The sequence below is a fragment of the Mauremys reevesii genome, linkage group 1 (genome assembly GCF_016161935.1).
Source record: "Mauremys reevesii isolate NIE-2019 linkage group 1, ASM1616193v1, whole genome shotgun sequence".
NCBI lineage: Eukaryota > Metazoa > Chordata > Testudines > Geoemydidae > Mauremys > Mauremys reevesii.
In genome coordinates, this window is record NC_052623.1 from 240,015,332 (window position 1) to 240,042,549 (window position 27,218).

Here is a 27,218-nt window from a genome sequence, read left to right on the forward strand (position 1 = left end):
CAACTAACAGTACAGAAAAACATGCATTCCTATCTCACCAAGTTGGCTTTCTTGGAAGACATCAGGACCCTACTCAAGGTTGTACAAATTAATTGCCTTTGACAACATACACACACCTCATTATAAGTGATTTATTCTGGAGGGCATCCCATTAAACCTTAAAATGAAATACAAAATAAGTGGCATTAAACCTAAATTGGCAACAAATAGCTATGCTGCCTGGAGAAGCACAAAATATCCTTCTTGAAAATGAATTTGGGGGTCATTGTGAAAAATAACTAAGATGCAGCCAGTGGTAGAGTGCATCCAGATAACTCATTGGATAAACTGCAGAGTAAGGTTACAGTATGGTGACATTATTTTCAAGGCAATTTTGAAGGTTGATTATGGAGCTAAGACCTGTTTATCATCATCCATTCATGACGAAAGCTTTGTTGTAGCGGAAAATGGGGACAGATGAATTACTCTACTTTCAATTAAAGCAGAGGGAAGGAAGGAAGGAATCTGCACATAATCCAATGCTGTCCTTACACCAAGACATACATTGAATTAAGTCTTCTCTAACAAGTATGGAATCAGTGTTTATTGGCCCTCAGTCTGCGGCTTTCAAACCAACTTTAGGATTATTTTCCCAAAATGGTCAGCGGAAGGGGAAAGGTTATACAATAACTCCTCACTTAAAGTCATCCCAGTTAACATTGTTTCATTGTTACATTGCTGATCAATTAGGGAACATGCTTGTTTAAAGTTGTGCAATGCTCCCTTATAACATCCTTTGGCAACCATCTGCTTTGTCCATTGCTTGCAGGAAGAGCAGCCTGCTGGAGTTAAGCTGGTAGGGGCTTGTAATCAGGGTGGACTGGCAGCCCCTACATCAGCTCCCCCTGTCAGCTTCCCGTTCCCCTAAGTTCCCTGTGCGGCAGCCACCAGGCAGGCTATCAATTGCTGGCAGTTCAGCTGTCCCTCCCACCACTGCCACGTGCTGCTCCTGTCCTCTGCCTTGGAGCTGCTCCTGGGAGCCTCCTGCTTGCTGTGCTGGGGGGGTGGGGAAGAAAGAAGGGGGCTAATGTCAGGGTGTCCCCTTTCCCCCTTCTCCTGTACCCCACTTACCCCATCTCCATGACTGGGGGGGAGAACATGACAGGGCTCGTGAGGGAGAGCGCTTCCTGGGAGCAGCTGCTGTCTCAACTTGCTGATCTACTTAAAAAGGCAGTGTACTTAGAGTGGGGTCAGTCTATTTAAAGGGGCAATCTGTGTCTCTCTCTGCCAAGCTGTCTTCCCTCCCTCCATCCGTGCTGCCTTGTAGAGTGTGAGGCTACATTAACAATGGGTTAACCCTTGAGAGCTCAGCCAAAAGCTAGATCATCATTTAGCAGTAAGGCATTCCCTAGGAAATATCCCTCCCTCTTCCTTCACCACCTCAACCAAGCTTCACAATCATTATTGCTGTGTACAGTATTGAATTGTTTAAAACTTTATATATCTTTTGTCTGGTGAAAAAAAATTCCCTGGAACCTAACCCCTCCCATTTACATTAATTCTTATGGGGAAATTGGATTTGCTTAACATTGTTTCGCTTAAAGTCATATTTTTCAGGCACACAACTACAATGTTAAGTGAGGAGTTACTGTAGAAGAAAGCAGAATCACAGACCAATGTACCCTTAAAGAGAGGGGATGAGCAGCTCAAACAATAGAGGCCATCATTTGAGAGAGAAAGACAGAGATTATACTGTGAAGATTAAAAGGACATAAGAATGGCCATACTGGGTCAGACCATAGGGCCAATGCAAAGAATTTATTTAGCTTCTCCACAATGGCCGCCTCTTCCTTGAGTGCTCCTTTAGTACCTCAGTTGTCCAGTACCACACTGATTTGGCAGGTCTCCTACTTCTGATGTACTTTAAAAAATTGCTGTTCATTTGTGTCTTTTGCTAGTTGCTCTTCAAATTCCTTTTTGGCCTGCCTAATTATACTTTTACACTTGACTTGCCAGAGTTTATGCTCCTTTTTGTTTTCCTCAGTAGGATTCTCCTTTCAATTCTTAAAGGACGTCTTTTTACTTCTCATTGCCTCTTTTACTCAGTTGTTTAGCCATGGTGGCATTTTTCTAGTACTCTTACTATAGCTTTTTTTTTTTTAATTTGGGTTACACATTTAGTTTGAGCCTCTATTATGGTATTTTAAAATATAGTTACCATGCAGCTTGCAGGCATTTCACTCATGCCTATTCCTTTTAATTTCCATTTAACTAGCTTCCTCATTTTCGTATAGCTGTCCTTTCTGATGTTTAAATGTGACGGTTTCTTCAGTATTTCCCTCCTACAAGGATGTTAAATTTAATTACCTTATGGTTACTGTTACCGAGCAGTTCAACTACATTCACCTGCTGGACCTGTTACGGTGCTCCACTTAGGACTAAATAAAGAATTGCCTCTCCCCTTGTGGGTTCTAGGACTAGCTTCTCCAAGAAGCAGCCATCAATAGAATCTAAAAATTTAATCTCTGCATCCCACCCTGAGATGACATGTACCCAAGTCAATAGGGGGATAGTTGAGTCTTCTATTTTTGTAGCCTCTCTAATCTCTCTGATCAGGTGGTTGGTAATACATTCCTACTGCCATACCCTATTCAAGCATGGAATTTCTACCCAGAGAGATTCTATGGTACAGTTTGAGTCATTTAAAATTTTTACGATATTTATCTCTAGGCTTTCTTTGACATAGTGTTCACATTAAATTCTAATAGGACAGTATACCATAGAACAGCAATTGGAAAGTTCTGGAAAGAGTCATTTGGCAGACTTGTTGATTCTGTTAGCCATTATCACACAAGCTCAAAAATGCACATTTGCCCCAAGACCATATGCAATTATGTGTTGAAAACTGTTTGTATAGTCTCAGTGGAAAAAAGTTGTGATTTAAAAAAAAACAAAAAAAACAGCTTCATTTATTATGAAGTACTAAAATAATAATTAAAAGTGACTCCCTCTGTTGAACAGCTGACTAAAGGCTATTTTTATAATGCGATTTATAGATTTGTGTAAATCCCATGAGTGTGCAGTTATGGGAGCTAATGAGTCAGAGAGCCAACACACACAAGTCTTTGATCCTAGGTGTGAATAGACTATTCTAATGCTCACTGACAGAAGAGCTGTAACTAGGAGGGGGAAAAATAAGACGACAGTTTTTGCTGCTTGGAAGGAAGAGTGCAAGACTTGCAGTTATATGTAACGTCGTGTGCATTTGTATGCATTCAAGACAGCTCCTAGAGAAAACCAGCAAGAGCTTCCCAGTTTTATATCTGCTCTTAAGTTTAGCAAAATATGAGAAGACATTTTACCACATACAAAAAACCCAAGTTTAATCAAATATAAATCCTAAAATATTAAAAATAAAGAAGCATCAACAAATATTTAAGTCCCACTAAATAGTGGGAAAAAGCATCTTTACATAGCCCCAAACTTGCTAATATATCAATCTTCAAGATGACAAACTGGCTTGAGAGTTTTTCTTCACTGTCAGCTCCATGATGACATAAGTATTATACAAGGCCCTATATTTGTCCGTTCATGTGTGCTGCTGGTTCCTGGCATGCACATTGCTGATAACAGCTCTGGGGCAGGAAAATATAAATTCCTAGTACTGAAAAGTTTAGGGTTAAATATTTTCATAAGTAAGTTTTGGAGGGTACCATAGATTCTAGTGAGTTATATCACTTTCAGCTGTAAGGATTAGAGACTGAAGTGCTACTTAATTTGCAACATAACCCCTCAATGCTGCTAAAAGGAATCAGGACACGGACTAGGTCAGACAGACAATTACTGGTATAGAAATCAGACCTAGTTGAGAATTACATGGATGAATAATTTACCCCCAAGAGTAGGTCACAGAGCCAAATACTTTTAGTAAACAAGAAGTTTACCAGTGATACCAGAAACCTAATACAATTACACGTGTACGTTAATAGTTTTTGTATCCATTGATGATGTGGCAAAATTGACAAAATGTCACTTCAAACTTTCTATTTAATGATGTTGCTGCAATTACATTTTACTTTGCTAGGTCCAAACCTAGCAGATAAACCATGATGATAGTGTACAGCTACTTACAAACTCTGTGTAGAATCCCATGTTTCAGGCAGTCAGGAGCAACTCATCCAATCACAGAACTAGTTAATTTTATCCTATTTTTTTCCTTTTGAGTGGATGAATTTAGTGTTCACTGAAGTGAAAGACCAATAACAAGGCCTGGAGATATTTTGGGCTGACATTGTATAAGCATATCTGTACAGTTCTATCCATGCAACTCAATTCTAATGTGCAATATACATACTATAAATAGAATTCTTGACTGGAGATGCCAGTTGTGCTAAACTACCTGGTCATTATGTAATATGGAAAAAATGCATACCAGCAACTAGAAGAGGGACACATTCATTTTCACTTCTGCAACAGGTCATGAGAAGTGAACAGAAAAATGCACTCTCACTGCACCATACAAGGCAATCATGACTGTAGTCACAGACATCAGGGTCATGGCCCTTAAAAGCATCTTGTCATGCAAGAAATACATTTCATGCATTGTACAAGCTCTATTCAGGATCTCAGTGTTATTCAACTGAATTCATCTTTAAGGCAGGAAAACCTCATAAGAGAGGTGGAATGTTAAAAGGGCCAAGACTATATTGCCTGTAGAAGTGGGACTTCCAGGAATGACTAAAAAGTAGAAGCGTCACAGCAATTAGGAGCGATGACAAGTATGCCAGTTACTTTGGGAGTACTTGCAGGTACCCAAAATATACTGAGTGTGCACACAGTGACTAATCTGCCTTTTTAGAAGCTTACTTTCCACTACATTTCAGACTTAATGACTGCTGGAATGAGGACAAAAATAACTGCCAGATAATATGTAAATATATTTTAAACCTACAATGCTATTTCTTCATAATAAAAACCATGATTTCTTGGCTACATTTAGTCTTTACAGGTAGTAACACACATTCACTTCCATTTTTTTCCTGCTCTTTCTACCCCAATCCCACACCCCAAAATCCTATGAAAAATGCACTTGCCAAAACTCCCATCATTTTGCTATCATCTCATGCTAAAATTTGCATTTTTATGCCCGAGTACTTTGGAGTTCTAATAAGTTTGTGCATATGACAATGCAAGTCCTTTGTGTTCCAGAACCGACCTTGAATTTCCTTCCCAGCTCGTGAGGGCTGACAGCATCACAGAAGTGACTCGCCATATTCTGAGGGCAGCATAACTTGACAGTATTTGGAGCCCTTTCTAAAGGCTGCAGAAATGTGCAGCACTGCAGCTAAAGCAGTAGGCAAAATGAAAATCGGGATTAACGGAAGGGGTGAAAAAGCCAGTCCTACAGTATAAAACGAATGAGAATGCTGTACCTTGCACAGAGAAGGAAGGAAAAGAACAATCTCGGATACATAGAGTTCACTGACACAAAGTGAAAACAGTCAATAGAGTAAGTAATTTGAGCCCTACGACAGCAAAGAGAAATATAAAGCCCAGGCAGACATCTGTGTCCATGCGGCACCCCAATGACTTCATTGGTGCTCCATGTGGGCACCATGATCTATCTCAGCATGAATCTCTTTGAAGGATCAGGGCCTTCATCTGACACTACATTAAATATTTTCCACTGCCCCCTACAGGGCCAGCCCACAACATTTTGGCACCTGAGGTGGGGAGCTCAAAAAGTATGTCATGCCACAACACTAAACCACACAGAAATTTGAAGTTATGTATGTTTCTGGTGATTCCATTTCCCTCTGCCACTGTTCTCCCACAAACAGTTCCTGTCATAGCATTATCCTCCATAATGGCAACTATGGCATCATCTGTCTTCCCAATTTGATGTTTGATAGGCTCTCTTGCCTCCACTCAAACTTTCCCCATCATGTAGCATTCAGTGGCTTTAGTGTCAGAGAAGATGTTCCCAGATGTTTCAAAATTTGCTATCGATGAGTTGATACAGAAAAAAAACAAACCAAAACATAGATGCTTTGAATTACATTAAAAAAAAACTAGAAGCTGAGGCTGCATCACTGACCACCAAGTTCAATGAATGAGAACTGCATGGGACAATAAAAGCTCGAGGGTTTAACTCTCGGAACCGTGTCTGCACTCCTCTGTTCTTTCCTCTCATGTTGGCACCATTATCGTAGCCCTGACCTCTCATGTCAGCTATCGCAATCCCCATATCTTCCAGCTTTTTAAGAAGCACATTTGTCATAGCAGCTCCTGTAGTATCATCAATGTCAATAAATTCTAGAAAATGCTTTCCGACAGTCACCATTGCAGGGACATTTTCATTAGGTTCTGTGGTTGTTACAAAATGCACCATTAAAGTCATCTATTCCCATATGGCTGATGTCAGGTGTGCAGTCCAGAATAACAGAAGGATATCTTGCCGACTTCAGATCTGCCACAATCTTCTGTTTGACTTTTGTTGCCAGTAACTGTATGATCTCATTTTTAAGTGTTTTTCCAAGGTAGTGGTATGTGTACGTTTCTTGGGTGGTGACTCTTCTTAGATGCTCCTGGAGTACAGCATCAAACTCAGCCATCAGCTCCACAATTTTAAGGAAGTTTCCATTGTTTGGCACTTACAGCTGATCTGAAGTGCCATGCAGTGCTAGGTTTTGGGTAGCAAGCATTCTCACAATGGCAATGAGCCTTTTCAGAACATTTTGCTAGTAAAGAGACTCTGATGCAATCTTCTCTTGATGCTGATCATCTATGGTGGCCTTCAACCTTAGTCTCAGCTCAAGCTCTTTCAACCTATGGAATGCTCTCTGGTGATTTGCTGCCTTCTCATGGCATGCCAGATTTCTAGCCAGATTTTTGCAGTCCTTTGTTCCTGTAGAACAAAATGCAGCTGGAATATTAGACTGGAAGAGTTTGCAACAAAAACAGTATGCAGCATTCTGAGGTTTTTAGTACATAGGCCATGGCCTCTCCACTTGGTCACCATTGGGGATTTCACACCAGTAACGTGTTGGATGGAAACTTCTATTTTCATTGTCTTTGGGGAACATGAAGTTTTTCACTTGCTGTGGCCCGTGCAGTACAAGGAAGTCCCTCAGGCTACTGCTCAAGTGTGTCCACAGTCCTGGATCATCTAGACTTAAGGAACTAAACTCAGCAACAGCAGCTGTTTCTTGCACCTCCACCACACTCTACTCTGATCTACACTTTTCTTCAGGAATGGGAATGCTTACATCCATTTGAGATGGAGATATGGATGCTGCAGTAGCTGCCAGGTCACCTGCACTCTGACTAACTGGAAGAACAGGCATCTCCTCACCACTCTCATCCTCACTGGGGCTGGAAGGCTCACCGTGAACATTTATGTCTATGTATCTCAGGAGAACTCCTTCTTGCTTAGCTAGAAAAGCTTCCTTTGCTTGCTTTTTCTGAATGCTGCCCCAGAGGGGCGTTTTTTTCTTTCACTTATGACTGATGTTCTGTACCAGCTATAGTGGCTCTCAACACTCAATTGAAGGGGACAAATAAGCAGGCTGGTAGCAGGGCCTGAGTGAGGGAAGATATCAGCGTCTTAAGGGCCTAACTGGCTCCTACTACTTCAGTTGACTGCCTGTTCTCCTCAAGTGGGTTCAGGGAAGCAGCAGGAAACAGGAAGCTCCCTGAGAAGCTGGTGTTAATCAGTCCAGGCTCCTGGGGGTACTAGAGAGGTACATAAAATAGGCTCTTCCTCCTCTCTCCCCTTGCAGCTCCTGCTGCTTTCTGTTATTCCCTCTCACCTTTTCTCGTGCTTCCTCCAGCACAGCACTCCACCATCTCTGTGCATCTAGAGCAGAGAGAATACATACGCACCACCAGCAGACAATTTTCTACACTCTGGGTCCTAGTGGCACCCTCTTTCCCCCCCCCCCCCCCCGCCCCCAGTCTGGCATCTGAGGTGGTTGCCTCAGTTTGCCTCATGGCAAGGCCAGCCCTGGCCCCCTATATTTTCCACTCAACCTACCAGACTGCAAATTTCAAAAGGCAGGATTCACTGCCTATGAATAAACTGATATTTGTGTAAAATTAAATTTTAATCACAAATGGTATTTGCTTGCCTAAATCATGGCAGACACCTTCTTGCTAAAATACCTGTAAGATACACTGTCCTAGAGTTATCCTAATCTTGTGTTTTTAAAAGTAAGATGGCACCTTCCTGTAGGCTAACTAAAAAGATGCCAATCACAATTACATTTTCAAATAAATGTTATTGCTTATTTAAATGGTTTTTCACTTTTCAAATTGTCATACCACTGGGCCAATAAAAGTAAGGGGAGCACTCTGACATCTAGTTTGTATTTATAAATTGCTAGAATCATTTGTATTTTAGAAGCATTCACATCCTAACCTCATTTACACAGGATAGTCCCGATCCTGAAGAATTAAGAATTTAACACCTCAGTCCTGCAATTAGCTCCATGTAGGGAGATCACTGTGTCTGCATTGGTTTCACTGGGGTTCTACATGGATAGCACCTTTTGCAATATCAAGGACTAAGGATATAAAATGAAACTGTCCAATGAGAACTCCCATTCCCCACACCACTATCCCACTCAAAAATGAATGTACTTGCTACAGATAAGTAGACTAGCACAATGATTACCACTAAAACTTTTATCATTTTAGCTTTTGGATCAACTTCACTGTAATATGCCCTATATACTTTACATATTATACCCTTCCTCTCTTCCCCCTATGTAACGGTTAATTACTTTCAAACAGTAACTATAATGACTTTCATGGGCACAAATGCATCTCAATGTGACAGCAGAGGTCACAGATATAGCATTCCAAGGTAACTGGAAAAAAATGTGAGCAGTGGCAACTGGTCACATGACAATCCTGAACCTGAAGAAGGGATTAGAATAGCTACCTTACCCACAAAACTAACAGAGAGTCACTCATTCATAAACGAAGCCTGCCAAGTTTCTCTGGTTAACTCTTGCCTTGTACAGTAGAGTTTTATCATTAACAGAATACAAGAATATTCTCTATCGATATCCCAGAGAACATATCCACCATTCCGTTGTAGGAGCCATCTAAAGGGATCATTTCCTATACTGCTTTTTCTGGAAGATAGATTTCTGTCACCTGCTTTTGGTGTTACCCACTTGGTGCAGATAAAACCATTTCTGCCACTGTATACTAGCATGCAGTGTTGCTATAGCTGTGTGGGTCCCAGGATATTAGAAAGACAAGGTGAGTGAGGGTAGTAACTTTTATTGGACCAACTTTTGCTGGCGAAAGACAAGCTTTTGAGCTTACACAAAGCTCTTCTTCAGTATCAGTCCATTTTACATCAGTATTTAGTGGTGTCAAATCTGTTTGGACAGGGAAGGCAATCAGAATTCAGACAGGTATCAAAGAGTCATACAGTTAAACTGAACCAAAGGCTTTAAGAAAAAGACAAGAGTAGTAACAGTAATATATGTACATATACACATGCATGCACACACCTCTGTGTAATGCAAGGATCAAACAGAACTTACAGAAAAATACAAATAGGTGATTACTTGGCAAAAACTCTGAATATTTAGATACCAGATTTGCATTCCACGAAAACAGAGGGGGGAAATAGAAATGAAAGCATTCCAGGTACCCTTCCAGGCCTCCACTAAAACATGTAACACTGCTGTACCAACACTATTAGTCTGTGATGCTGAAAGCCTATAGCTATAGTGTAGAAAAACAACACTTTATAAACTTTCTACAGGCAAGCAGTCAGCTGCTGCAGCTGACTAGTGAAAGACCAAACTTTCCATTTCCATGGAAATTGACTTTGGGTCTTCAAAACACAAAGATTTAAAAGCCTAAAACAAAACCCTACATTCCTTGTATTTTTTGACCCCACGCCCATTTCCCTGGGAATTAGGAGTAGCAGCTAAATTAATAAGACCTCTGACCCATCAATTCATTATTTGTTACATTTCCCATTTTCACTCACAGAGATGGGCATCCGCTCACAAATCATAAAGCAATAGTATCAAACTGGCCATGGTGATACTAGACAGCCAGTGATGTTCTAGAAATACTACTGTGTTTTAGCTGGCAGATTCTGGAGCACTGATAGGGCAATAGTTACGTGTGTTATAAGCAGCTAGCATTCCATTCATATTACATTGTAAATTCAAACAGTGGTAAACTGAAAGTCACCTTGTTACTAGTCCCACTAGACACAAAGGCACTAACACATTATGACCCAATTGTTTTTATTGCTAAGATAGCCCACTGGTAGCCAGAGTTGCATAGTAACAGAAGAACTCTGGAATTTTTTTTAATCATAAAGACGTTGCTGGCCATCCTTAGCCTTTTCACTGTGGTCTGGAACAACACAAAGCTCAGGGTGCTTAGCCCACAGGGGCAGAATGAGCTGTCCTACCTGGAGCTCTGATCACGTGCCTGGCACGACTGGCATTCCCTCTTCCCCCGCACCTCCCCAGTACTGTGTCCAAAAGCTTAACACTTTGAATACTCTGGGCTAGAGGAAAGGACTCTAAGTGAAAGAGACTCTGTGGCAAAGACAGCTGCTCTGAGGACTGGTCTTTGGGTGTTGGGGCTGGTCCTGTATGTTCCAACTTTCACTTAGAAAAACGTATTGTGTCACACAAAACTTGTATAAATCACAAGCAGCCTGGTGTGCCCCCAGCAAGCATCATTTGTTCCTTCCCACCCTGGAGTGCCTGCGTTCAAAACTTCCTAACTCGGGCCTTCAAACCCTGGGAGCCCCCTGCATCCTCTTTTCTGTAGCTGCCATGTTTGGAGGTGGCGAGGAGAGGCCAGGTGGTGGGAGCATATGTCACAGCTGGTTGGCTCCTAGCTTTTGCTGGGGGGCGAACAAGGACAGATGGGATGGGATCTGAGTTACTACAGATAATTCTTTCCTGGGTGCTGGCTGGTGAGTCTTGCCCACATGCTCAGGGTTTAACTGATCACCATATTTAGGGTTGGGAAGGAATTTTCCTCCAGGGCAGATTGGCAGAGGCCCTGGAGGTTTTTTGAGTCTATCTCCATGAAAGATTCTTAAGCAAAAGCTGAAAATGCTTATCCTGGTTTCACCAATCTGAATTTTCTCAGAAATGGAAACAGAAGACCCTAGCTGCAAGTTAAAGAACTGGCTTGTCAATTTCATCTGCAAGTTGCTCATTGACAACTGAAATACCACTTTGCAAACAGTGTGTCTGGCTTCTAGTTCATGTACCATATGCTGGGTAATAAGACACCATGGTTCTAAAACTAAATGGGCTCTTTATTAAGAGAACTATTTACAGAGGTGTTACAACTGTAACTCGCACTCCAGCCATTTGCAGAAAGACAGACTTACTTCCCGACATCCCACGCAAACTGTTCCTGCCAACTGCAATGCAGGTTGCTACAGCTCCTGAAGTCTATAATACTAGTTGTTAAGGGACTATGGGGAGTCAGAAGAAAGAGTGAGATGGCACCCTCAAAACAGCTACCTTCAGAAGAGTCAGGGTATTGTAGATAAATGTAGGCTACTTACAAACCTGTCACTGAGAAACAGCCTTGGACCTGGCTAGAAATAAAAAGCAGAATTAAAGTTTTTAAATGGAGTGCTTCTTAAAGAAATCACAAGGTAATAATCAATTTTAAAATATTAGTTGAAACATTTTATAAAAAAGTTCCATAGCAAACTTGCTATGTTTCAAACAAATAAAGTGAACTTCCCTGCTGACAAGGACTGAAACCTAAGGCTAATCCTACCCTCAGGCTATTCAAGTGTAATGGGACTCAAACTACCCAGCCAACTTTACTCTATTGCAGTCCATGCTGTACATGTTAATAATCACCGGGACCAGATGCTTCAGAACTCGAGTGAATACCAACTCAAATGAGAAATTGGAGGACTACTAACTGTAGCCTGTAACCTATCATTTAAATCAGCTTCTGTACCAAATGACTGGAGGATAGCTAATGTGACGCCAATTTTTAAAAAGGGCTCCAGAGGTGACCCTGGCAATTACAGGCCGGTAAGCCTGACTTCAGTACCGGGCAAACTGGTTGAAACTATAGTAAAGGGCAAAATTGTCAGACACAGATGAACATAATTTGTTGGGGAAGAGTCAACATGGTTTTTGTAAAGGGAAATCATGCCTCACCAACCTACTAGATTTCTTTGAAGGGGGTCAATAAGCATGTGGACAAGGGGGATCCAGTGGATATATTTAGATTTTCAGAAAGCCTTTGACAAGATCCCTCACCAAAGGCTCTTAAGCGAAGTAAGCTGTCATGGGATAAGAGGGAAGGTTCTCTCGTGGATTGGTTTCAGAGTAGCAGCCGTGTTAGTCTGTATCCGCAAAAAGAACAGGAGTACTTGTGGCACCTTAGAAACTAACAAATTTATTTGAACATAAGCTTTTATGGGCTACAGCCCACTTCATCGGATGCACAGACTGGAACATACAGCAAGAAGATATTTATACATACAGAGAACATGAAAAGGTGAAAGTAGCCATACCAACTGTAAGGGGCCAATCAACTGAGATGAGCTATCAGCAGGAGGAAAAAAAACTTTTAAAGTGATAATCGACATGACCCATAGAAGGTGTGAGGATACTTAACATGGGGAGATAGATTCAATTAGTGGAATCATGGATTGGTAACTGGTTAAAAGATAGGAAACAAAGGGTAGGAATAAATGGTCAGTTTTCAGAATGGAGAGAGGTAAATAGTGGTGTCCCCCAGAGGTCTGTCCTGGGCCCAGTCCTATTCAACATATTCATAAATGATCTGGAAAAAGGGGTCAACAGTGAGGTTGCAAAATTTGCAGATGATACAAAAACTACGCAAGATAGTTAAGGCCCAGGCAGACTGCAAAGAGCTACAAAAGGATCTCTCAAAACTGGGTGACTGGGCAACAAAATAGCAGATGAAATTCAATGTTGATAAATGTAAAGTATGCACACTGGAAAACATGATCCCAACTATACTGTACTTACAAAATTATGGGGTCTAAGTTAGCTGTTACCACTTAAGAAAGATCTTGGAGTTGCTGTGGATTGTTCTCTGAAAACATTCACTCAATGTGCAGCGGCAGTCAAAAAAGCGAACAGAGTGTTGGGAATCATTAAGAAAGGGACAGATAATAAGACAGAAAATATCATATTGCCTCAATATAAATCCATGGTACGCCCACATCTTGAATACTGTGTGCAGATGTGGTTGCCCAACTCAAAAAAAGATATATTGGAATTGGAAAAGGTTCAGAAAAGGGCAACAAAAATGACTGGGGTATGGAACGGCTGCCATATGAGGAGAGATTAGTAAGACTGGGACTTTTCAGCTTGGAAAAGAGACAACTAAGGGGGGATATGATAGAGGTCTATAAAATCATAACTGGTGTGGAGAAAGTAAATAAGGAAGTGTTATTTATTCCTTCTCATAACGCAAGAACTAGGGGACACCAAATGAAATTAACAGGCAGCAGGTTTAAAACAAACAAAAGGAAGTATTTATCACACAACACAGTCAACCTGTGGAACTCCCTGCCAGAGGATGTTGTGAAGGCCAACACTATAACAGGGTTCAAAAAAGAACTTGATGAATTCATGGAGGATAGGTCCATCAATGGCTATTAGCCAGGATGAGCAGGGATGGTGTCCCTAACCTCTGTTTGCCATAAGCTGAGAATGGGCTGGGAAAGGGAATGGATCACTTGATGATTACCTGTTCTGTTCATTCCCTCTGGGCCAACAGTGGCCAATGCCAGGTGCAAGACAGGATACTGGGCTAGATGGACCTTTGGTCTGACCCAGTATGGCCATTCTTATGTTCGAATGGATAGAGTGCTTCAGTTTTCACGCATCAGTCTGGCACCTTTCCTAAGTACCAATTCCACATTTATATTTAAATAATGAACAGATCACAAATTCTGAAAAATTAAATATACAATTTAACTCCTCAGGATTAGGCCCACTGTTAGCACAGAACATGACAAGACAATCCGGCTTTATGCATCAGCTTAGTGTAACACAGCACTGCATTTGGTTGCCCATGGTATTACCTGGGATGCAGAACATGTGCTTTAACATTTGTATTGCTGTGCAAGGAAAATATAGATCTTTATGTTATTGGGCTCAATGTAGGGATAATGCAGTGAAATTCTATGTTCTATTCTGTGTTTCGCAGCAGATCAGACTAAGTGATCCTAATGGTCAGTTTGGGTCTCAAAATCTAGCACTAGTATGTAAAATTATTATTACAATGCATTTGCCTGTGAATCCAAGGCTGTCTCTGCCCAAAGTTTACATTTTGTTTATTTCTACCTTTCATTTCAATGACAATTTGAATGGGTAACTCAGAAGGAGAGAGAGAGAAAAAAACCCAACCAAAAAAAAATTTTTTTAGCAGTGTTGCAAGTTGAAGAGAACCTTTAGGTACCAATGTACCTCAAAACCATTTTGTGTCAACAAGCATTCCCCCAATTTATTATGTTAATTATTTTTAAATCCCTGGACCACATGAGCAAGTCTAGACAAGCGAGGGATTTTGACTAATCCTTTCTCCTCTCCCCCGCCCCCCACCAAACCTCTAAGATAAACTTTATGCAAGCAGGTTAGTGTTACAGGGCATAGGCTACGAGAACAGTGAAAATATGAAGGACTCTGATCAAATAAATTTGCATTTACATCTAGCACTGAATTTTACTTTAATATTAAATAAAAAACAAACCCAGCAGCTTTTTTCTGACCACAGAAGTCTGTTCTAGTTACCCTGTTTTTAGCGGATTAGACTTAGTTACCCAGCCTTAATACCCTTGTTTTTGAATTAACCATCTGTGCTGTAGCATTTAGACAGATAGACCCAGAACAAGTAGAATGCCAACATAGATTTGTTTTACACCTGAGAGATACATGACAGATATGTTTTCAAAAGGGCAAAGGCACCATCTTTCTAGAACATGTAACCTTCCCAGCAAGGAAATAAGCTACAGTCTCTTTGGTCTGATTTTATCTGATTAGCACAAAGAGTCCTGAAGAGAATGGTAAGCATATTTATTATATCTTTTAAACTAATTAGCATGCTGAAAGAAAAGCCATTCAAAATAAATCTACAAAGCATAAGAAGTTGGATATGTCTGAAGGGTTCTTTTAAATAAGATCCCAACACTTGTAGGTCAGACATAGATATCTTAACCTAGCTCATTTTAAGAAGATTGGCAAAAAACAATGCAAGCTGTACAACTGATGTACCTCAATTGTCACAAAGAGTATGTAAAATTCTTAAGTGAAAAATGTACATTGAAAAAGAAATAAATAGGGTTCCATAGGCAACATGATACATATATTTTGAAGCATCTAATGCAACTTGAAAAGACATGGGCTTCTCTTTACACATCTGTGAATGGGAAAGAACAGCAAGGATGCTCAGTTGTTTAAAGCTAAATTAAAAAAAAAAGTTAGTTAAATGCCAATTGCCTGTGTTTCACTGAGTGCCCGTGCTTGGAACAGTAATTTGGGGCCTCCAAATGCTCATGTTGCATCAACTAGTCTGCTCTCCCCCACCCACCCCCGCTCCCAGTAACAAGCACCCTCCACCTGACTCTCTCCAACTTCCAGAACTTCACTGCAAACCTTTATCCCATTATTCCCATTCCTTCAGCTGTGGACCCTGACAGTATTTCAAGATATCATTAGGTACCCCCCCACACACACCAGTCAATTTTGCTTAAAGAAGGAAGTACAGGGTCTATATCACCTTACAAAGGTAAAGCCACAGAACCTATAGCACTTACTCTGCCTTTCCAAATCATCCTTTTTATTACCTTCTCTAGAAGGACATATGCACAAGTGCCTCAAAAATCAAGTGAAATGATAAGCAAATTTAAGCTAATGGCATGTTTTTTCAGCACCACATACACGAAAAAAAATCTGTTTGCATGGCATTGCAATCTGGCTTGTTATGGCATCTTCTGATTGCAAGTCATTTTTCCATTACATTGTATTCTTAGGGTGGGACTTCCGAAGCACTCAGCACTGGGATAACTTCACTCCTATTGAACTCAAAAGGAGTTTTACCATAGATTTCAACAGTTAGACCAACGCTGAGTGCTTTTGAAAATCCCTCCCTTAAGTTTCCACAGCTAGTCTCTTTTTTTTGGATTTTTAGATTAACTTTTAGTGAAATAAACCAGCCAGTTTGACTGCCTATACTAGAAGCTAATTTAAACAGCTGCATCAAGCCTTGGCCATTTACAGGGTCTGCAAGAGATTAGAACGCTGGAAAAGCAGCTGCTCTTCGTGACTCCACCAGCAGCTAGAAGCACCAGTTACCTGTCATTTAGAAAAGGAAAGTGGTAGCATGCACCTCAGTATTACCAATGCCAATAATTATGAATATCAGTAGAGGGTGCCAGAGTATTTCATCTGCCCACTGCCTTTTTTTCCCCTGGAGATTAACATTTTAGGTTCTATAAAATACACTTATCTGCTGCCTTCTAACCCAGAAATGCAGAGCCAAGAGTTTCAGCATTGGGTACATAAAGACAGGCGTCTCAGCACTTTTGAAGATCAGACTACTTATTTAGGTGCCTGTCGTGGGCTTCATTGGGGGCCTGGCAGGCTACAGCTAAGCGGTTGTCTTGGGGTGGCCTTGTTGGACAGTCAGAGGGCCTGGTGAGTTATAGGATGTCATCCCCCAGTCCTCCCTACATCCTCTCAGTTGGATGGAGGAGGAGAAAGGGGTAGGAAGAACCAAGCCCCCTCTCTCTCTCAGGTCCCAGCCCAGGTGCCCAAGGTGAAAGAGGTGGGGAGAGTCTCAGACCCCTCTTAGCGGATATATCAGACTGGTTTCCCCTAGTCCACTTCCTACCTCCCCTGTTCTCTTCATATTGGAGCACAGTCCCATCCCTCTGTTTCCCTCTCAGTAGAAGGTTGCTCACAGTGTCCCAACAGTTCAGATAATCAGCTGGGGCTTTCCAGCAAACTTTCACTGTCTAGTCGTTCTCCTTTGTCAGGAGAACTGGTCAGGGGGAAAAGGGGTCAAGCCCTGGCCAGGTCTTACCCACAATCCAGACACCTCCCTTGTAGATTGCTCTGACTGCAGGAAGGCAGTCAGGATGCCACTTCTGGGCCTCTCCTCTTCACCCCACCCCCATTTCACTGTCAGAGTTCCCTTTTTAGCAGGTCCTCCATGTGGAGAATGCTCTGCAGCTTCTGTGGGGCAGGGCCTTTTAGCCCAATATTGCTTTACCACTCCCTTAGCCTTAGCACAGGGTCTGTAAACCCTACCAGAGTGGCTAACTATAGCTCTGGAGCCTAACCTAGGCCAAGATTTTTATAGGTAGGAGCCCCAAGTCTTCAATTCCATAATTTTCTGCTAACTTACATTTTCTACAGACAAATGTGAGAGGGAATGCAAAAATGAATCTCTTTTAGTTTGGTTTGCTTGCTCTAGTGTCACTTTTCTCTAGCATAATTCTCAAGTCACTAAACGTGTGCATATATAAAGGATGAAGAGGGTGAATTTCCATCTGAAAGATTAACCAATCCACAAAGGTTGCATTAAAATTACTCTCTCTCAAAGTTATGTGTCATTACTTTTATTAACAAATTCTATCCCAGCACAGCTTCATTAGAAAATTAATTTCATAACGGAGTTCTAACAACATAAAACTAATCACAAGGCATCAATCAGATATTCCCATAATTTTGTTTAAAATATCTGTTCTACTACTACTTTGTAGTCAGTGGCTGTGAAAGGCCAAAGTTTGTTGCCTAAGGAGTGGGGCATGTCTATAACTGCAGAAGATATCGTGGGTAAAAGACAGACTTGGCTGTCACATGAGATTGTGAAACAGTCTGTAACCTGCACAATGAATAATAGAGTGGGTGTTGCTTTTTACAAAGGAACTAGTGTCTGAATAAGCAGACCTGACATTTTGGATCCATTATTAGCAATTGCCTTCTTGTCTGCAGCGCCGGTCAAGCATGCAGCACACCTGCTTACGAGATTGGTCTTGTTGCTTCTGTTCTACGTTAGTGTCCATATTTTTGACTCTTTATTATGGCATTAATTAGGTGTATTTATGCATGAAGTACGGGGGTTTAAACTGCTCCTCGTTCTTCTTTTGTTTAAAATATATAATGCCAATATAGGCAGCCAATATTAGATACAGTGTAATTAATACGTGTATTAAGTAAAGCAAGGACTGGCAAGAAAAAAAAAAGTCCACCTAAATAATTTATAGAGAATTTCAATACGTGATAATTTATAGCAAACTCTCCTAAATACACAATCTCTTGTCTGATGCTGCACAGAAGCAAAGTATCACCCACTATGAAGAATTTTAGTTCCTGGAATATTTGAGCATTATCTAAAAAATTGGAGGTAGAGGAAGGGTTCCCCCTACATGAAACTTTTAACAAACGTACTACGGTGCCCATGGGAAGGGCTGAACTGACAGCCTTAGAAGCCCTCCGGTTATCAACAGTGAAGGAACACCACAGGCAATAGAAGTGTTGTGTGTACTGAGGGGAAGCTTATATACCTCAATCTTAACTTGGAAAGACCATTTTTAAGAGTGAGCGTAATTTACCCTAAATATCTATTAAATTCTTGGCTCCCCTTTATAAAACGGCCAATAAGGGGATCCAATTACAGCCAATTGTGATGATAGTTTTGTGATGTGCACACTTCTCTTCTAGGAAGTGGACCTGAAACCTTTAAGAATTCAAAACACAGGACACCAAATCTACATTTCAGACATCATGAACTCGGGCCAGATCTGAGCCAGTAACCTAAAGATAAAAGCTTGCATACGCTGCAACAATGCAGTTCCTATAATTTACTTTTTGTGGGGTAGTGTTAATAATTATTAAATTAGTAGAGAGGCAAAATATAATACAGTTCAATGTTTTGTATATTTTCCAACATATTCCAAAGTGTCAACACAATAAACCAGGCACCAATGCATTTTTTTTAAGTTTTGCATTGCATATTCCTTGTTAATGAAAATGCATTTAGTGTATTTACTAAGTCAAAGCAAATGCCTAATCCTAAGTGAAAACACCTCTTCATAAATAACTTATCAAGGGTCAATGGCAGGTCTGTCAGAACAAAGAAAACAGAGCACAATTCTGGATTGAAAGGAAAGCATCAGCTGACCTATCATGAATGATAAGCCAAACATCAGTGCTTTCACTTCAGCAAAATCAACCAACTCAGATTTCATGTGATTTTGAAATCTGAGTTGGTTGATTTTGCTGAAGTGAAAGCACTGATGTTTGGCTTATCATTCATGATAGGTCAGCTGATTAGGGTGCCTAAACCAAACCTACATTACAATGTGTTATCAGCCTGATTATAAACTGCCCCCACTTTCACTAGTGTACAGGCAATTCCAGCTACAATGTACAAGCACAAACAAAATCAGTGCAGTTAAAGTACCACACATATGTAGCGCCTGATGTAACAAAAAGGTTTAGGTTCCTTAGGCCTGGTCTACACTAGGGGGTGGGGTTGATGAGAGATACACAACTTCAGCTACAGGAATAGCATAGCTGAAGTGGAAGTATCTTATTTCGACTTCCCTCCTGTCCTCACGGCACGGGATCGACGTCCGCGGCTCCCCCCGTCGACTCCGCTACCGCCGCTTGCCCTAGTGGAGTTCCGGAGTCGACGGGCGCGTGTTCGGGGATCGATATATCAAGTCTAGATGAGACGCGATATATCGATCCCCGATAAACGATGGCTATCCGCCGATCCGGCGGGTAGTGTAGACATACCCTTAGTTTGCTCACTGGTCTACAGAAGATACCATATATACAGAGATATTCGAACAGCTGTTTACTCCCCCCACCCCTTTCTGTTATATGGATGTGTACAGATACTTCAGTACTTTAAAACCTCAACTTTTAATTCTTACGTTACAGTATCTTACAGAAAGTGTGTATGTTTGTTCATAAAATCATATGCCAACAAAACACTTCTAATTATTGGAGTTATATATAATCCAACACCTAAAGCTATTCTTTGACTATGTACCTGCTAATGCTGTGCAAGCAGCTCATTTAATACAAAGCTCTTATTTTAAATGAAAAAACGAGACTTAGTTAACTCAGAATTAAGGCTGCTCAACTATTCCCCCCCACCACACACAATACCAAAACTTAATCAAGGAATTGTAAGGTAAGGCAACATTTACACCCTGTACCAGAGGGGGGCAAACTACAGGATGTGGCCCGCAGGACTCTCCCCTCTGTCCCCCAAGTCCCTGTCAGGGAACAGGGTCAGGACAGGCTTGCGGAGGAGCCAGCCCAACTCTCCAGCAGCACGGTGAGTGGGACAGAGGCTAGCCCCTGGCCCCTCCCCTTCTGCTCCCCTCCCTCCCTGCCTCAATTCCCCCAGGGTCTGGGCAGCATGGCTACAGCTCCAGCTGGGCGGCATGGCTATAGCGCCACCAGACCTGGTGCTCCAGGGCGGCGCAGGCAGGAGGAGTTCGGGGAGGGGGGTGGAGGGGAGGCAAGGAGCAAGCGCGGTTGCAGGGTGGCAGTCAAGGGGCCTGGGCTCTGCTGCCGGGGACAGGGACAGACCAAGCCAGCTACGCAAATAGCGTAGCTGAAGTCAGCGTATCTTAGGTCGATTTACCTGGCCATGAGGTTGGCAGCGAGTCGACTGCTGCCGCTCCCTTGTCGACTCCGCTTCCGCCTCTCGGGCGCGGTGGAGTTCCGGAGTCGACGGCAGAGCGAGCAGGGATCGATCACTACCTGACAATCGGTAGGTAGTGTAGACATACCCTCAGCCTCACAATGAGCTCTGTATGGGCAGACTTCTATGCCTGCACAGAATTTATTGCAGGAGTAGTATTTTAGTTTGCATTCAAAGAGTAATAGTTGTACAAGATTAGGCAGAGTATACTGTATTATTCATATATAAAGAGGTTTAATCCCTGCTTTAAAGACTCAATCTAACTCCATTACGATTAATGGAAAGACTTCAGTTGATCTTATTGGGTGTTCGATTGAGTCTTAAGTGCAAATGTTAAGGTTAACAACAGTGCCTCAATAATTAGTGAAAGTCCGATTTTCTTTATTAAAAACTAGTTTACAGAAGTCAGTCTAACATGGGAATACTCACCCTCCTGTTTTAAAAAGGAGGTCTATGGATAGTAGCTTTTCATGATAAAAAGAGGATTCTTATACTCTGCAAGATTATTCTCAAATTCAGTTTAGTATAGTAATACACACAATACATGAGTCAAATGCAATACAAAATAACACTGAGGGTTTGGTTACTAGTTCTTAATGCACTCCATCTCACAGGAAAAACAATGCAGAAGCTTCAGCACAGGGAGTTGGTGGCCTAGCTACTACAATGATTGGCAAATGCCGTGTGTGTAAAAGTAACACCATTGTAACACCTAGGATCAACAAGGTGCACTAACAATGCAGTAATAAAAAGTACAGCCTCCTTAATTTGCACTAATGGTAGGGACATTGACTGCAAATTAGCACATCTGTGCTAATTCAAATGTGCTGTGTCACAAAACAACCAAATCACAAGACTTTGACAGTTGTAGTTTATTTACTGTCAAATATTTTGTAAACAATAACAATCTTAGTAATTTGTGAACTCATACCAGCACTCTACTATTAAATATTGGTAAGAGTCAGAAAGAGACCACCATTTATATGTGCAAAAGTACAAGTTAGCCATGTTTATGTTTGCAAAGTTCTACTTTATTACAGAGACCACTTGCTAGAATTTATGTTGCTGATATGATCTCACATTTGGCCTGAATGTGCATTTGTTAATGATTGGCCCTGTAGACTAACATAGTTAACCAAAAGTCAAAACCAATAAATGTGTATACATAAAACTGTGGCTCAGTGCTCAAATAATGCAGTGATGAGCACTACAGAACACACCAAGGGAGAAGAAAGAGAAGTGGTAGTTACACAACTGGAATCAACTAATGATCAGGAAATTAAGGTTTTAACATTTATTTAGGATCTGTGAAAAAAGTGTTCCAATTTGGGGGGGGGGGCAAGAGACTGAAATTTGGCAGCTATCTTTTGCCATTATCATTAAGCTGTTTTGTAAGTACAAGCCAGACGTCTCCTGTTTTATCACCTGTTTCAATATTGTTCTTTGTTTTGTTTGCCCGGGCAGGGATCTCTCACAGTGCTCTGGCACACGGCTTGTTTTATTGTACTTTCCACAGCCCATGAAAGTACTTGACTTATTTCTCCTCAAAGTTCTGCCAATTTGAAAGGAAGACAGTTACTGTTATGAATACAGAGCACATCCCCTCCTTGCACAGTGTTATTTTATTTCCACCCCTTATCCAAGTACAAGACGCCCTGAAGTTTGTGTCGTTAATTTAATGCATCTGCTTTCATTGAACAGTTGAAAAGTATTGAACAGATTCATCAGCTGACCTGACCATAGTCATCTGCAAAAGTAGTGCTGGGAAGCGGGAGGAAATGTGATTTACATGATTTCTCTACAATGCTAATTATTATTTATATTGTGGCAGTGCATGGAGCACCAGTCATGGACCAGGACCCCACTGTACAGACTCTCCCTATGTCCCAGTTTAAACATTAGGTGTTTGCATCTTCTAACGTTTAGCAAGCAACAGTAAACAGCAAAGACCATTTCAGTCTGCAGTCAGTAAACACTGGGTCAACTGTACACTTTATACCAGAGGATGAGCAAAGAAAAGAAGGCCTTGCGGTTAAAAGTCATTGCACTAGGACTCAAGAGATGAGGCTTCAGATCCCAGTTCTGTCTCACACACGGTCCTTTTGGCCTTGGCAAGTCCCGTGGGACTACACTGCAAAAAAAAAAAAAAAAAAAAAAAAAGAGAGACCCACAACAGTGAGTCTCAAAGCTCAAGTCAACTGAATTAGGCTTGCAGGACTCACACTACAGGTTATAAATAGCAATGTAGACATTTGGGCTCGGGCTTCGAAACCCAACAAGAGGGGGTGGTCTCAAAGCCCAGGCTCCAGCCCAAGCCTGAATGTCTACAACGCTATTTTTAGCCCCGCAGCCAGAGCCTGAGTTACATGCAGTATTCTGATTTATTTAAGAAACAAGATCCAAATTAATGATAGGGGAAAAGGGAAGACAACCCATCAGCTGTCAAGTTGTGACATCATTATCCACCCCCTTCACCTTAAAGCTGGAGTAACCTCCTGGCATAACAGACAGGAAAAAGTGAGGGTGAGATATCCTGGCCATCACAGAATAAACCTCCTTTCTTGTTATACTTCTATTTGCATTCACATTGCAGGTAAAAGGAGGTTTCTGCTGTATGGCTTCATGCGAACATGAGCAAGAGAAAAAAATTTACTTTCTTAAAAAAATAGTACATAATTGTATGGTATTTCACTCACACTGGTTATGCTGGCAAACAATGGAGAGGTTCATTTGAAATCATGTCATCCAAAGCAAAAATACAAGTTGTTCAAGACATCTGAAATACTTGTACAATCTCTCAGATAATAACTGGTCAGAAGGTACTCTGTTCTCTAAGGACATTGTCTGTTACAGACACATTCAGTGGTGAAAATCTAAAGAGCGTATCAAGAGTTGAAAGCATTTCCTGAACGCATATATTTAAATATCCATACCAACATCTCTTACACAAAATCTAGTCATCCACTTTTGCCCAACTCACACATTAAAATAAATATTTTATAATATTACAAAGTGGAGACAAGCAATTGGACTAGAGGAACAAATTTAGACAAACAGGCTGAAAGTATGCAGTGTTACAGCCATGTTGGTCCCAAGATATTAGAGAGACAAGGTGGGTGATGTAATATCTTTCATTGGACCAATTTCTGTTGGTGAGAGACTAGCTATCAAGCTTACACAGAGCTGAAGAAGACCTCTGTGTAAGCATGAAAATTTGTCTCTCACCACCAGAAGTTGGTCCAATAAAAAAATATCACCTCACGCACCTTGTCTCTCTGACAGGCTGAAAGAGCAGTTCTCAAACAACTCAGAAGCCATGTGTTTGAGACGGATGATCCTGCAAACACTTTCACATATGTTAAACCTTAAGCTTGTGATCAGTTTGATTAAAGTCTATGATGATTTGGGGCAATCTTACTCACATACAAAGGTTTGTAATTCAATGAAAGGGCAAAACTTCTCATTGTTATTCAGACATATTGAAAAGATGTCTTTGCTCTTTCATGAAAAATGTCAGTTGCTGGAAAAAATGTAGCTAGCTCCTTTACATTCAAGATGTAGGTCTGAGATTTTAAGTCATGTTTACCTAATAAACCTGTTGTCCCAAGAATCATGAGCGTGCAAACCAGTGGAAATTGTCCATACAAACTGTCTCACGTTGAAGCCAATTGAGGTACAAAAGCATCACAGGCCTGGGAGACAGATCTGGGAGCAGGTACATGCTCAGTAATATGAGGGTTATTAAATGGAAAATATTTGTTACTTCTCCATAAATCAAGTCTGATGCTCAGTTTTTCAGCATGAATTAAGTATATTTCATTTTCCATGCCTCTCTCCTGAGACTACCAATATTAGAATCAATATGAAACAATTGTGGCAATTTTTGTAATCTATAGACTTGAATGAGACCAACTAATTTGACATTGATTGCAGGACAGCAATCAAATGGTAACAAGGTTTGGTCATTATATTGACCTAGGTAGCATCTGAACTAGTGACCTAGAGGTGAACAACTTAATAGCTTCTTCCATTCCCAGTCTTATGAACCATATAGTCACACAATGTCACTTTTTGGTATAATTAAGGTCCATATCAATCTTTTATTGTAGTTGAGGACTCACAGGTATTCCAAGTCATGGGACAAATAAGAGCTGATGAAACTGATTCTTATTTTTCCATTGTTCACAGCTGTAAATAAAATACATAGGAAAGTGCTTAGTTAAAATATAAAGTTTTCTAAGAGTAGTTTTCAGGATTATTTTCCAAGTAGAATGCTTAATTTTTTTTTGTGAGAGTTGAGGTTCAGTAATTAATATCCAGTAAGTGGGAAGAATTCCTTAGAGATTTCTTAAGCCAAACGTGTACATTTATTCTTAGAGTAGTTCATGTTTTATCTGAGGAGATGTTAGCATTTGAATTTTGATGTTAGTTTATTTTTATTTTATTTTTTATTCCTGACACTTAGTGGTTCTTTCCCCCACATTCCCCTTCTATTTATGCAACAGTGATTTTGATATGAATAATCGGTCATAACTTTTTGCCAGATACCATGAGTATCTCATTTGCTATTTTATTTTCCCCTTCACTGAAATCCACCACATCCAATCCATTTTCTTCTGCATTTGTCACCCTATGATATGTAGTTTTCATCTGTTTTTATTAGCATGTCCTACAACTGAGGTTGCAAAATAGCTTTAATTAAAATGCTCTTCACTCTGATATGGGGTTAATTCTCAAGATCTAGGGTTAATTTGGGGGAGGTGAAAGTGGAAATGTATGCTGTTTCTTACCCATCATTATTGATCAATATTATTGTGTGGCATGTAAAGTAATAGATACAGAAAATATTTACACACCATAGTAATTTTTGTATTAAATTAAAATTAATTCAAGGCAAAGAGGTACAATACCATGTATGTAGTTGTAAAACGGAGCGAGTTAACACTTACAAGAAATGATTTGAAAAATAAACAAAGGTGGAAAATTAAAGGAAAACCGCAGAAAAATGAAAAACATAATTTTATCAAGTACACAAAAGGTCAGTGAAGGACCTAAGAGAAAAAATTGCTAAAATGTTCTTTGCTTTAATTTTTTCAAAGGAGGATGGAAAGACCTGCTAGAAATAAACAAGTCTCCTCAGAGGAAGAAGAGAGAACATATACTGGAGGAAGTGAGGACCATGACAAAAGAGGTGCTCAAGAAATTATCCATATATATTATGTACATCTCCTAGTAAAAGAAATGGCAAAAAGTTCAGGATACATCAGAGCAGAAAGGATTGACTGTGCTGCTGAAAGCACTGAGCACACCAACAGTGCACTAATTAAAAGTGTTAACATAACAATAGCAGGTGCAATGTGGAATCAACAGTGAAGGGGTTAAGAAGATTCAGCATACATTATAAAAGGCAGACTATACAGTAAATAAGTAATCGGATAACGGAGACCTGGAAGATATGTGGGAGAGGAGATTTACAACAGATAAAGAAAGCGTGGTATAATGAATGGGGCCCTCAAATGGGAGGCTTGAATTCTATTTCTGACTCTGCTACAACCTGCTGTGTGACCTTGGGCCTCCAGGTGCTACTGTAATACAAACAGTAATAACAACAACTGAAGATGCTCAGATATTGAGGTCAGCAGTTTGACAGGGAGAATACAATTGCTAACCTGAAAGGGATCAGATAAGCATGCAAAACCTCTTGCCCATTTACATCTACAAGACTGAGCTGGAAATCTCTCATAGGATACCATACACATGTCCTCCCATCTGAAATACTACAATGAATGTAGTTCTTGTGGTATTTTGGAACTTCTAGTCCCAGCCCCCAAAAAAAAATTAGATGTGAAAAAAATGCCACTTGGATATTTCCGAATATAAAAGGGTTTCTTTTATTTCAGTTCCAGAGGTATAAAAATAGGTCTCTTCCTTACGCTGCTTGGCCAATCCCTAGTAGAGCGTGATGAGAATTGGTATTTGGAATCAGAAGTTCTTCACCTTCCTATAAGATCAAGGACCACTGGAATCCTGTGGTACTACAGTCCAAGTTCTGTGGCAAGATTCCTGAGGTTGCGTCACACTGACCAACTCCACAAAACTATTTTACCATACACCAGTCTTTGAAACTATGAGCTAATCCAGGGGTTCTCAAACTTCATTGCACTGCAAACCCTTCTGACAACAGAAATTACTTTATGACCCTAGGAGGAAGGACTGAAGCCTGAGCCCAGCTAAGCCCCACTGCCCCAGGTGGGTGGGGCCAAAGCCTGCACCCCCCCAATTCTGGACAGGGGTGCCAAAGCTGAAACTCAAAGGCTTCAGCCCCAGGCAGGGGGTCTGCAACCTGAGCCCTGATGACCTCCGGCTTTGGCTTCAGCCCTGGGCAGTGGGGCTTGGGCTTCAGCCCCGGATCTCAGCAAGTCTAAGCCAGTCCTGGCAACCTCATTCAAAGGGGGTCGTAACTCACTTTGGGATCCCAACCCACAGTTTGAGAACCACCGCTC

At 40.9% G+C, this 27,218-nt stretch overlaps 1 protein-coding gene and 1 long non-coding RNA gene across 4 annotated transcripts in view; one reads left to right on the forward strand and one right to left on the reverse strand.

Annotated features, from left to right (window-relative positions):
- LOC120379500 lies at positions 1 to 25,976 on the forward strand. The gene is made up of 2 exons (XR_005587537.1): positions 1 to 78; positions 25,815 to 25,976. It is a non-coding gene; the product is annotated as an uncharacterized LOC120379500 (long non-coding RNA).
- RASSF8 (Ras association domain family member 8) overlaps positions 1 to 27,218 on the reverse strand; it is a 134,250-nt gene that overhangs the window by 99,103 nt on the left and 7,929 nt on the right. The window lies entirely within an intron of this gene.